The following is a 14981-nucleotide window of genomic DNA, read 5'->3' on the forward strand; positions in this document are numbered from 1 at the left end:
TAAGCTTCATATAGAACACATCCACAACTATATCTATGTCTTTATCCTCGACCAAGCTATACCAATCAATCTGGTTTAACAATTCTTGTACCTTAGTAAAATTGCATTTGTAAAAATTATAGTAGGATTGATTATTTGTTTTATTACTTTTAAAAATTTTAATATCTGTAATAAGTATCTGTAATGGGGGATGGTAATTGTCCATGCGTACAAGTGGATCAGCATTTTCAACAACAGTATTATCAATAGAACACAAAACAAGATCTAGTTGTCGATTAATTTTGTTAGGGATAAAGTTAAATTGAGAAAGATTACATATCGCTAGTGATTCAAGAAGTATTGATGAGTTAAAGTCTAAAGATGTTGTACTAGTAGGTGTAAGTTTATTGTTTAATTCACAGCGTGACCAAGAAAGAGTCGGGATGTTAAAATCTCCTATAATAAGGTTAATGTCGTTAGTTCCAGCTAGTAAAATATTTTTATGCATATTATCAAAAAAACATTTATAATGATATGTTGACAAATCAGGAGGTAAGTAGCATACACATAGATTTATTTTTAATTTATTGTTTGGCAATACGATGCTTAACCAAATATCTTCAATAGGACTTTCCCAATTTACTCGTCGAACTACATTTATTTCCTTATTGACTGCTATCAGAACGCCACCGCCTTCATTTTTATTAATGCATGTACTTGAACGGTCACGTCTAAATATAAAATATCGATCATCCAATAATTCATTATCATAAATACAGGAATTCAGATTAGTTTCAGTTAAACAAATTAAGTCGTAACAGTTAGTAAGTGAATTAAGATAAAGATCTTTTATTTTTGATCGAATTCTGTTGACGTTTTGATAATATATTAACATAATTTAATTGAAATCAACCAAAGTTATAAACCAACAGTTCAATATAGAAAAACTATGTTAGTTTTTTTAAGTCCTCGATGTTCTTTATCAATAATGCTGGGGATTGCTCATTTTTTCTTGTATAAACGCGATCGTTTCTCACCCATACAAACGTATAAGAACGTTCTTTAGCCATTTTCCTAGTAGCAGCATGAACAATTTTGCATTCCGCGGATAAGTGTTCAGCCAAAAATATATTTTTCTTATCACCAGGAATTTGCAAGTCTGATGTATTGAGTGGACTCGATTTGTTCGTTTTATTGTATCTTCTAAACGCTGATATGAGTACGTCACGATGCCGCTCAGAGGGCAGCGTAACAAGTATGTTACGGGGACGGTCTGAGGACGCATTCAACTTGGAGACCCATATGTCACTCTCTGTAATTGGTGCCTTGACCACTTCGCAGATTTTTTTGATTATGCCCAGTATATTTTCGTTTCTTTTCTCAGGGATGAGGTGAATTTCGATGTTACGGCTTCTTGACGATTTCTCTAAATGATTGATGGGCATCAGTCCTCTTGGAACAGTCCCTTACTTGGAACATTACATAAGTGAGTAAAATAAAACATATACATATTGATACAATTTGTCAGACGTTGCAAAAACATACTTGACTGCAAGGGAATCATCATCTTCATCATCATTATCAGCCTGTGCCATTCCACTGCTGGACGTAGGCCTCCCTCAAGGCGCGCCACTGAGGGCGATCTTCGGCCCTTCTCATCAATGTTCTACCGGCCACCTTCCGTAAATCGTCGTTTACCGTGCCGCAGGGGAATGCTCAAACTTAAATCTTGGATTAGAGGTGAATGCTTCCGATGAGGGTCAACCTTTAAAGAGTTTAAGCATATTAAGCACGAGAAGCTCAGTAGTGTTTGTTTTAATGTCAACCAAGAGCATTTGGGATGAGTTTTTAATTTGGAATACCAAATAATAGCGCTTTAATGGTATCCTATACGAACTTTTAAAAACGTTACCATTACCCTCTCAAAGAATAATATTGGTTGCGTATCACGAGTAGGTATTTACATATTAATATGTAATGTAATAAAAATTATCATCTCACCGGGGAGGTCGTCATTATTATCTCACGCGTAACGTAACACAAGTGTTTCAAGTACATCACAGATAATAGACGTTTTCTATACTAATATATATGTGAAAGTAGCTCTGTATGTCTGTCTGTTACACTTTAACGACTAACCCACTAAATTGATTTTTAGGAAATTTGTTACAAAGCAAGCTTAAACTTCAAGGACGGACAGGTAACTTTTTCACCAATTAAGGGGGAAAGTTGGGGATAAAGAGTTGTATACAAGCTATTGACGCAAGATCATTTCATCATTAGAAATTTAATTCCAGATGGGTGAAACCCATAATTCAATATGTAGAATATTTCATCAGAAATGGATTAAAGGCCTACGTCTTCGGTTACCGTGTTGTGGGTGTACATCGGTTACATTATCGAGCAAATTAGACAACATAATAACAACTGATACAACAAAAACATTTATTTTGAGACATTAAGTGATTAGCTCAATGTCAGCGTGTCAGCTCTCCCACAGCAACGACGCCCGTGGCTTAAAAGATAGGGTGTGCTCAGGGCTTGTGGACACATAAGGTGGTTGAGTGTCTAGTTTCAGACGACTCTGAGAAGAACGGCAGCGGAGATGCTCTTATGCCAGCGAAGAAAGCCATCGCAGTGGGTTAGTGGTTATGAATCACACAAAAATCGTTTGACAAAAAATACAAAAAGAGGGAAATAATTATATCTAGTAATTTATATAGTTAATAACGTGACAAAATATTTAACGAAAAAAATACTCTGATAAAACAGATTATAAAAAAAAATATTCCGTATTGATCACACTTCGTGGTAATTGTTCCTATAAATGTTAAAGGCAATTGAGAAGTAGATCCTTTTCCTTTTTTTAAAGTCGGTTCGTATTGGCTTCGGCTTACATTGAATTCTACAATCTAACGGTTGAAGTCTTACGTCAGTGATTTGCAACGGACCTTAACTATTACATCACGCGACGTCGCTTACAATAATATTATAAAAACGTATAATGTCATTGTAAAGTAGAACAAAGGATAGAAAGTAAAACGATCCGACAAGAAGGTTCTAGTATACAACCTACTTTCCGGACCAGTGGTCATAATAATGTAAACTGACAAATTAAAAGTCCATTGTTAAATAAATTTTATTTTTATTTTGACCTTTTTTAATTATATATGTGATAAAAAAGGTGAAGTTAATGCTTGTGACGACCTCCGTGTTCGAGTAGTGTGTACACCGGTTTTCATGGGTACGCCACTCTGAGGTCCCGGGTTCGATTCCCGGTCGAGTCGATGTAGAAAAAGTTCATAAGTTTTCTATGTTGTCTTGTCTGGGTGTTTGTGGTACCGTCGTTACTTCTGATTTTCCATAACACAAGTGCTTTAGCTACTTACATTGGGATCAGAGTAATGTATGTGATGTTGTCCAATATTTATTTATTTATTTATATTTATATTTATTTATTTATTTACTATTTGTAACTATCTACTAATATTAATATTATAAATGCGAAAGCAAGTCTGTCTGTTGCACATTCACGACCACACCGAATTGAAGCAAGCTTGAAGGAAATAGGCTACTTATTATGCTTAACACCTGACCACCCCCTACCAATCCCTAAAACGAGCAACGATGGATTCGTTCGACAACTGGTATTTATACATATATAAATAAATTATATCTATATATTCGTCCCAAAAGCGAAAGAACCTAGGTGAATAAACAGAACACTTACCCTTTCAACCACGCTGTGTCAGCAATAAGGAAATGATTAACAAAACGATCAATCAAAATATCAAAATATATAAGTAATTGTTTGGCTAATTGTGTTTTTATACAAATTGATAATTCTCGTTTCCTTATAGCTTTTGAATTAGAAGTTATTTTTTGTGAAAATATATAAATTGTCTTGTTACGGTAGTCGAGTCGATTATTGGTTTCTGAGATAATGTTATCTAGTCTGGCTGGCTATTTTTGGCCGGTCTGTTGTTTGATATAATAAATTGATAAATTGTAAGGAATTCGTCTATTTATATAACAAGCGACCTATATTTGGTGTACATATTGCTGCTTTCGATGTTCGAATTAATGTATTTTACAACTAAATTATGATACGATATACAAAACTTTCAGAAACAGCGTCCCAAATAGGTACGAGGCCTCAAGGTCGTTTTGTATTTGGCGTTTTATATGAAATGGACCCAAAAATAACACATCTGCCCAGGAAATCTGATGCCCTATCCAATAAAACCCTGATAATTTTATGATAAGATCCAAATTCTGAATAAATCATATTTTATAAATTTAATTATAATGCTTTACTCTTTCCAGATTAACACAATTAAAACAAAATATTCTCAACTATATTTATTTCGATAAAGATTATTTACGAACCAAATTAAAAATCAAAGCGTGCGAATCATGACCGCGTGGAATAGTAATATGCCAGCAGTATTTCCTCATTGAATATCTTGGAAAAATTAACAAGCCTCATTGTCAGTGGAGGCAATAAATCGGGGTGTCTACGATATCTATTATTCCAAAGTCCAAGAGTTTAAACTGCAAACGGAAATAATATAAAATATAAAATTGGAAACGAAAACATAATTGACTCCGAAGTGCGTCCACTGTTCGGGCCCTGATTGAACGGCGAGCCTTGAAATAATTTTCCGCAGTACACGCTGAGTCAGAGTCTGTTCATAGATACAGGATTTGTTTGGTCGAGCTTTTATTATTTTAGCAGACATGTTGTTGGTGAATAAATAAGCTTAGCAGCTGTCTGACTAATAATACTGTTAATACTAGCATTATTAGCATTAGCAGCCCGTTAATGTCCCACTGCTGGGATAGAGGACTCCTCTCCCTTTGAGGAGAAGGTTTGGAGCATATTTCACCACGCTGCTCCATTGCCGGTTGGCGGAATACACATGTGGCAGAATTTCGTTGAAATTAGACACATGCAGGTTTCCTCACGATGTTTTCCTCCACCGCCGAGCACGAGATGAATTATAAACACAAATTAAGCACATGAAAATTCAGTGGTGCCTGCCTGGGCTTGAACCCGAAATCATCGGTTAAGATGCACGCGTTCTAACCACTGGGCTATCTCGGCTCTCGTTAATACTATAGTAACGCGGATTTATATTTAGTTATCTATCAAGATGAGCTTGGCTGCCTCGTTGGTGTAGTGGCTAGGATTTTGGTCCCCAAACCAAGATTCTGTGTTAAAAGTCAATATCAGGCTAATTTATTTGATGGTAGGGCTTTGTGCAAGTCCTTTTAGATACGTTTCACACTCATCACATATTCTAAACATGTTATTGTGTTTTGACTTAAGTGAATTTGGTGTGTTGGTCCATTTGTCCGTCAGTCTAATTAGGTTTTAAACAAAAAAGAAATAACTTAGCGTTCCATTTAATACGGTAACATGACAATTCACAAAAACTATATAAAATCTTGGTTTAGAGATAACTTCTTAAAATATGATTGGCGGCACAGCGTAAAAACCTTCATTACATAAAGAAGATAATTATGAAACTTATTTTAAAACGCCATTCCACTTCGGAATCTCCACTTGTCAGAATTCCCATTTCATTATTTGTTTCTAACTGCCTAAAGATGAATTACATTTACACAATAAACACATGCTGGTTACCCGGATTTGAAGGTGCGACCTTGGAGTTAATTAAACCATAAACATATTTTTTACGTTTAATATAAGTATCAAAACAACTGTGTCATGATGTTTAGAAATATAATAACAATTGCCTATATTATCTGTACAAATAGATTATAAAACACGTGAATCTAGGCCGATTTCGGGTTCAAACTCGGTCAAGATCAATGCGTTTTCGTACGCTTAAATTTGTTTTTATTTAAATTCATCTCGTTTTTGGTGGTGAAGGAAAACATCTCGAGGAAATCTGCACAATGCACATGCCTCATGAAAGTTTGGGACCCGCATTGGAGCAGCGTGGTGGATTAATTTCCTCCCTCAGTGAAGATAGTTACTGTATATATAATCTACTGGACTTTTTATCTGATGGTAAGTGGTCATCATCACCCAATGAAAAAAAATGAACTAAATTTCAATCACATGACTGTTTTACGTCCGCTTTGTTCAAATGGCTATGTTACAATCCGCTAACTATGTAGTTGGACGTTGAGTGACGCTCGTTCAATCAACGTTCGGCCCTAGTCATTTAATTTAATGTCATCAATCAATGAACGCGCTAGTCATCCAATCAAATAGCAGATTCAACCAGATGACTGCGACATATATACAAACATTTTTTTTTTACATTATCAGCCTGTAAATTTCTCACTGCTGGGTTAAGGCCTCCTCTCCCTTTGAGGAGAAGGTTTGGAGCATATTGCATCACGCTGCTCCAATGCGGGTTGGTGGAATACACATGTGGCAGAATTTCTTTGAAATTAGACACATGTAGGTTTCCTCACGATGTTTTCCTCCACCGCCGAGCACGAGATGAATTATAAACACAAATTAAGCACATGAAAATTCAGTGGTGCCTGCCTGGCTTTGAACCCGAAATCATCGGTTAAGATACACGCGTTCTAACCACTGGTCCATCTCGACTCTTATATTATATATATACAGACATAATGACAGCCAATTACGCGATGTTTGTCACACAAGTCGACACGTCGTTTCGCGAGAACAACATTGCGTCGAAATCGTATAATTGACGATCGCGCAATATAAACAAATGTGCATGTTATTCTGATACGTCGTTATAATTCTCGCAGTATTGTAAATACAATAACACGACGATAAATAAAAACATCCTTGCATAAATCTCAATATTATCAGTAAAATATCTAACTGGTTTTTCCATGGAAGTGTTTTGTCACTTATATGAAATACTAGTCCGCCGCTTCGCTCTCGTGAAAAACAGACCATGAATTAGTTAGCCTAGCCTTGGAGTTAAGGCTCGCTTTATAACAAATTTAATTAAATCGGTCGAATGGTATGAAATTGAAAGAGCAATAGACAAACAGACACACAGATTTTCGCATTTATAATACTAGTATAGATTACGTTTTGTTATTCTGTAAATTATTTTGTATTCCAAGTATGAAGTGCGTGGTGAAAAATGGATGCAAATTATTTGTATTATTGTACTAACTACTAGGGTATTTTCTTTAAAACAAGTATCGACAGACTTATCACAGTGCCTTTGTTAATATTAAATATATTATTTTGATTTAGTTTTTGGATGTATTGTATGTTTTTAATTCAAGACAGCATCACAACGACACTAACTTGTAATGGTCCTCTGTAGTTATTTTGTCTGTAGTGAAAACTTACATGAAGGTATAGAGCATAACCTTACCATTCAGTTTCTTCACAAAAGCTGCAAATTTATTTTAAAATAAGTTTTTACATGTATTTTCACTTTAACTTTAAGTTGAATACTTTAAAGTGCATTTCTTATCATTGATTAACTTATAAAAAGTAACTTTTTTGATTCTTTAGCGGACGACAGCTTCGAAGCGGGATTATCCCACGGAAAACAGGACGAATGGACACATTACTATGTGTAATGAATTTTGTCACGCCGATGAACTCGCGTGTTAGCTATTAGATCATAAATAAGATAAGTGGACAGTAATTAATACGTATTATATATTTTATGTAGGTAATTATTTTTTTACTTTGACATCTAAATCATGAGTCACGTCATTGTGTGTGTGTTTGAACACGTGGATGTTGGAATTTGTTGTTTGTGTTCGTTGTACATCTGCGTCATTTATATGCTTTAATTTAATGAGTAATACATAATCATCTTAATAAATACAAGTATGGTTTTTCCCCTATGTAATACTTTATCAATCATTAAGGTATAAATTTAAAGAAATTAAGATATTGACTGTTGCTTCTCAATATATATTCTGTAATGTTTTGTATGTACGGAAAAATATTAATGTTTTTATGAGAAAATGTGATTCTCGTAACGTTGGTACAAGGAACAAACACAATCTTGTTACTCCTGTTACTCGACTGCATAGAGTCAGTAACTCTTTTGTGGGGCAATGTATACGCTTCTACAACAGGATCCCAGAAAGCGTTCAAAATGCATCTGTTGCGAAATTTAAAAAAATTGTTAAGGAACGCCTGTGTGCGAAAGGTTACTATACAATTAGTAAGTTTATGTTTGATATCACACCTTGGGAATGAAACGATCGCCTCCTGGCTGTTTCTATTCATATACAATTATGTATATAATTAATTTGACGTAAAAAAAAGACCCGCTGAGTTTCTTTCGCCAGTTCTTCTCAGGTCAGGGTGTTCCTTTTTCGCAACCGGTGGTAGTGTTTAATTTGACCAACAATAAGAAAGTGTAATGCTTCTATATTGATAATATATATATAAATAAAGTAATTGGAGTTTGAGTTTTACATCCAAATATGATGTAACTTTGGTAATGTGTTCTGCGCACGCCAACGAACCACGATCCTTTTTTCTGGAAAAATGCGTTTACGCGTTTCCCCCTCATGACGGGGGTTCACGTGGAGCTCGCCGGTGAAGAAGGCGCTGGAACACCTACTAAAAAACCAGCGGTACCCAATCCGTCTTTTCAGGACAGCAGGCACATCCTCGTGGGCTTCTAAACCCTAGAAGTTCTCAGGGTATCTGTACCCTGAGAACCCCCTAGGCAACGCACCACGACCTTAGCCCAATAATTTTCGCTTTTTAGTAATTTTATTGTAGCAAAATAAGTAACCAAACTTGTTGTTGTTGTGAGTGACTTATTAATCATTCGATAATTTTATTAAAAAAATCTAATCTTAATTCAAATCTATTCACACCAGCCAGTTACTTTGAGGGTCCAATAGTGAGTTCCACCCAAACAGCCCAATGCAGTTTTTTGTTTTAACTGATACCACAGATTCATAATAGCTATCCAAATATACAAATAGATAGACAGTTCCTGTTCGGTTGTTTTTTTAAATGTCACGGTTTTTTCATTAAACGAATATTGTATATCTGTAGCCATCAGACGCCATGTCAATTTTTTTTTATTTTATTGTAATAATTTAAATAAAAAAAGCGATTGATGTAACGAAAATAAAACGTAGCTAATACTTCCTTGTTTGACTGTTGTTTATTTTAAATAATTCTAATGCTGGTTAGTTCTGATATTCCAATTTTACTTCTTTTTAAAGCTATGGTGGGAATGGGGGCTTCATTAATGCCGAAGACCGCTATTCCCATCCAAACCGATTCCCATCGATGGGTCCTGGTACCTGAAAGTTTTAAAGGAATTTAAAAAAATGTGGATCCCAAAATTGACAATTTTGAAGAAATAAATCTACCTGCTGTAAATACAATTATATAAAATAATAAATTGGGGGGTTAGACCCCCTTGTAATTGGTAAGCTAAATACATATAAAATCATCGTTATAACCATTACAGTTATGACGATGTTAATGGATACATCTATACTAATATTAAAAAAGGTAAAATTTGTTTGTCAATGTGTTTATAAATTATATTTACATCATGCATTTTAGTCAAGTTATTACAATTTTTGTCTAACATATCGGAAAGAATTACTTTAAAGCATAAAATCACTAGAAGATATCACTGATTCTAAATTTTATGCCAAATAAATTGTTCTCTGCGAAATTGGCAGTCGAATAACCGATTGCAACAATGACATTTTGACCTTTCTTTAGAAGGGGTGGTAGGGCTTTGTGCTAGGTACCAACCACCCAAAACTAAACACTACAAACCCTTACGAACTATCAATAATTTATTTGGCATTATCAGCTGTCCCAGTTTGTCTGTCCGTCAGAACAAAGCGTTGGACTTTGTATCAGCGGTAGTTGACTCGCCTTATCAATTATTACTTCTTGTATTTATCGACCACGTGACATAATACAAAAATAATAAGGAATTATTATATAAAGTATATGTATAATTACAATGCAATATTTAATCACTGATGAAATGATGCTGGCAACAATTCTCTAGACGAATTATTTATTTTGGAAACAAATGCTTTATTTCCACGTATAAGATAAAAAATATTGTTAGAACCTTACCGATAATGGATACTGATATTTTATAAATACAATTATTAAACGAAAGAAAGTGTAAAAGATAAGCGAATTAATAATTTTTAAAAAAAATAGATTAATTCTAAGAAAACCATTTAAAAAACAATCTTTTCGTGTAAGTATACTAAATTTCGTGACAATGCTGTTGACTGTTGAGGAGTTTCTTCAGTTTTAGCCAAGCGGTCACATTAGCAGCCTGTAAATTTCCCACTGCTGGGCTAAAGGCCTCCTCTCCCTTGAGGAGAAGGTTTGGAGCATATTCCAACACGCTCCTCCAATGCCGGTTGGTGGAATACACATGTGGCAGATTTTCGTTGAAATTAGACACATGCAGGTTTCCTCACGATGTTTTCCTTCACCGCCGAGCACGAGATAAATTATAAACACAAATTAAACACATGAAAATTCAGTGATGCTTGCCTTGGTTTGAATTGTAATCATCGGCTAAGATGCACGCGTTCCAACCACTGTATCATGTCGGCTTTTTATATTTAACACAGCGCGTAAGAAATATCGTAAAGTCATTCATAATAAAAGTTACATCAGAGTTTATCACGACTATATGTATGACGAAATATATCACACAATTGTGTTCATACAAAATGTCTCCAGTAAATACTTAATGACTTTGATGTAACTTGCTTGGCAACGAAACTCAAACCAGACGCTAAATTGCTTGAATCAAGTGTAGGGTTGCCAGACCGTAGAATATAAAGGCTAGCAATTGTTTAAAGGCTATATTATCTTATGTTATAATGAGACGTATTCCATAATATCCAGAGTTCCTTTTTTTAAATTTATATAATATTTGGAATTATGTCATTTGCGCAGAAGTGAAGCGTGCGACTGCGTAACGCTTGTTGTAATACTGACGAAACCTTAAAAACCGGACAAGCTTTACCGGCAGTTAAAAGTATGTCAGAATAAATCAAAAAAGAAAATTTAATAAAATTTCATATTATTATTTATCCTGCATAAAAAGCAATGAATGTTAACACATAATACATTTCTTATCGTTTATATTGTCTTTTGTTACTATCGAACACTAGCTACCCGGGGCGGGTCAGTTTTACTCAGGTACAATAAAGAGATCTATATACAACTTTTAGATTGACGATCAAACATAGAAAGACGCCTTTTTTCCGGTTAGGAAAGATTAAATTCTCGGTTTTTATGTCTGGGGTCACATGAAATCCGAGATAGCGACTCGTCTCGCCTGTATAATTGCAGTATAAATCAGGAGAAAAAATGAGATTTAAATTAGACTTTTTTTAAAGAAATTTTTGAGGTTGCATTTTTGAGTTATTTTGAAAAAAGCTGAAATTCGTGAACTCAAAAATGGTTTTTGTATCTTGCATACGGGGGTTAAAATTGTCGCAAATAGTCACCCCTATCACCTCCTAACGGGAATACGTCGAATTACCATTAACCCTGTATATAAAATATGTATGCGGCAAAGCTTAAAAGATCTAAGCGTGTTTACGCTCTTTTAAGCTTAAAGAGCTACTTTGTTCGATACTTAAAAGCAATATTTGTTTTGTTTTTCGACATGAGATTTAAATTTATTGATAGGTAAAACTATACCTAGACACATAGACAGCCCTATGTTGGATGCTAGTCTAATACTAGGCGCATTTAAAAGCCAACAAGCACACAAACATTACACATACCAGCTTATAAAGCTTTGTAGAGTGTGTCTGTGTGTGTATAGATAATGACGCTTACTTTAATCTTTTCCACGTAGCATAAAGACGTTGACATTTGGTTAATTCCTATCCATAATACATGCATTGCAATACATATAAGAAATAAAGTGTATAAAAAATAACCGGATTTTATATGTAAACTTAAAAATATATTTAGTTTATATTTTAAATCGTATGTTTTCATAATGAACATTTGATTGACAACCCCACGCGGGCGAAGCCGGTAGCGGAAACTGGTTATTTTTTAATTCGACGTTTGTATATGTAAATTGTCTTAGCAATTATTTATTACTTAATTTTTTGTTGCTAATGTACGTCACGTAATTGTAATCTGTGGTTTTTTGAACCCTTATAACTTGACTTTAAATAGATAACTATGGTATAACAGAAACGTAACGAACAGTGGATAAATTTTTCACCTTACTGTGTGAATATGCGTATGCGTATCAAAATGGTCACACATTTAACTAAGGTGTAGAGCTTACTTCATAAGGCCTTGTAGAGTTTGTGCGGGTAGAGTTAGAAGCTTGGCTACATTTTGACAGTACGAATCATGTGGTCTCGTTCTTAGCAACAGTTTACATGAAAATATTTTTGGTCGGATATCATTTTCCGTAACTGGTGTAAATTGAGTCATCTGACGAATCGAGTCATCGTCAGACATATCCGTAAAGGAAATGTATTAATATACGATATAAAAATAATATATTTTTTGATTGTTCCGATATTATTGTCATTCAAATCGTCGTCATGAAATATCTTGATAAATATGATTGTCTAGTGATGTGACTATCATATGAGGTTGCAGATCTCTAGGCTCAAGTCCAAACTCCGAGTCAGGTCCATAAAAAATATATTGATTCTTTCGTCGAAAAAATCTCAATTTGCGGAGTCTGGGAAATTTATACTGTCGTTTCTCGGAAAGCATGTGAATCTGTGATCTTGCGCTTGCACTCCTTCCAGTAGAGTCGGATACTATCAGACTATTGGTAATCTCACTTGAGCATGACTCGCTGGGTCGAAATCGGTCATGAAGACATCGTCATCACCATCTTAATAATTCAAATGACTTTTTCCGCTCCATTTTATAAAAACTTTAAATCTCATCGTACCGTTGAAAAATTAACAGGTGAAACGGTTTTGTTCGTTGTGGTTTAAAGAATTAGCTTCTGCAATATTTATTGATGATGTTATTGCCATGCATATTTCACAAGACGATTATAGTTTCGTAATAGTCATTAGGTTTGTGTGTATTAGATAATGTACCCTTAGTGATTAACCCTTAGTTCCCTCTTCTGGGTATGGAGCGGCTCCTTTTTGACCACGTTACACAAATGTGCGTTTTTGGATAGGTACACAAATTGTGTTTTTCAAATTGAAACTCACAACAGTCAAGTTCTATGTTTAATCCACTGGACCATTTTAGCTCCGGATAAATTAAAATATATCACAAATAAGTCAACATTGGGACGGAATAAATTGTAATTCTTTGCATTTCAGATGAAAATAACTTAAATTTAAAGCCCGTTTTTAACTTATCAGGGTTTTCAGACAAAAAGTTTCAATAGCAACCTGGAGTATGGGCATTACCAGAACACTTCCGTGCCACGGAAAGCACGACTTTTCATTGCTCTCGTCGTAATAAATAATAATAAATAAATAAGCCTAATATATATTTAAATAATTTACAGTATTTGTATGTACTTATGTTATATTTTTAATTAACATTTATTATAATTTTTTTATTTAATTTAATTTTTTTTTTACATTTATGAGATGTGAACCCCCCTGCGGGTAAAGGGCTCCTCCAACTTTGTTCATTGTTTTCTATTTTCCGCTTTTGATTGCCATTTGTCTCCTGCTATATATTACATTGTGCCTTTTATTCTTTAAAACGTATTGTTGTTGTGTTGAAGGTTTGTAGTCAAGTGAAAAATCTCGTCGTAATAAGCAACCAATGTTACTGTAGTTGAAATAAGACTCTATCTATGAGAATATAAATGATATGTTTGTGCAAACTCACGGCGTAAAAGTTCTCTTGTTTTTCATATTGATCGTGTCTAAAAATCTTGCGTTATATCACCATTATATCTGTGCAAAGATTAATCGCTAGTATTTTAATTTAAATCTATATTACTAGATACATGTGCGCGTATCTATGCGTTGATGTATTGGCGACCTCAAACTGGCCTTGCAATGGAATTGAAAACATCTTATGTTCATGAAATCATCGTTATCTCGTATCGATTATAATCTATGACTTTTCAGTGAATTAACCTTGTTTATATACTTGGAAAATTAGAGCAGACTTAATCATTGATTGATTCCGATATGAGAAGTATGTTATAGTTTTTAATTACACTGTCTTAATACAAACTGGGCTTTGGTCACGCGCATTTCCAAGCTTGTTATATAAGTTGATATAATTGAAACAGGCCTATATGTAACTATATGTTTTATATCTTGACCGTAGTGTTTCTTTACTTAAGGATTATTTGTAGATATACAAACAATATTTTTTCCATTGCATCACTCCTCTTTACAACCAAACTTCCGAACAACAGTGAAGGCAATCCGATGTTATACGTCATAGAAAAGAAGTAACAAAGTAATCTGGTGTCTGAATTAACAAAATCAAGAAATGTAAACTGGCCACTATGCAGGCAAAATGGAAATACTATGAACTTATATATCGTCAGTTGATAAGTAGAAAAGCTGGAGCGCCAAAATAGTACCGTTGGAAAATGAGGTTTAAGGTTAAGTTAGTAAAGCTTTGACGTTCTTGAAACTCCTTTATGCTGCGCATGTCCTGTTTGGCTCTATCTCATTGGTCGATTGTTTAAAACATTGCGTAAGAACTAACGACTATTTTTATAATATTATAAAAAATATTATTTTGACGTTTTTGACCTCGAACTTGTGATGGTGTGATTTTATTATGATACATTTAGATTTGGTAACTTAAAAACATATATTTATTGCTGGTCCATTTACAACTTTCAATATAACTTTTTATAAGCTTTTGTTATTTATCACCTGCTGGTATGTTCCAGTAACCGTATTAAATTAATTGCACTTCATTTTGATATAATATAATACCATATACAAATTTTCGCCCAGTGGTCGAATTTTGACATAAAATCGTTTATGTTTATATATTTTGGTAGATTTTTTATCATTTTATAAAGTGTGGGTCAACTTAGCGTAGCGCGCAT

Source organism: Vanessa atalanta, chromosome 25 (assembly GCF_905147765.1).
Source record: "Vanessa atalanta chromosome 25, ilVanAtal1.2, whole genome shotgun sequence".
In the NCBI taxonomy this organism is placed as follows: domain Eukaryota; kingdom Metazoa; phylum Arthropoda; class Insecta; order Lepidoptera; family Nymphalidae; genus Vanessa; species Vanessa atalanta.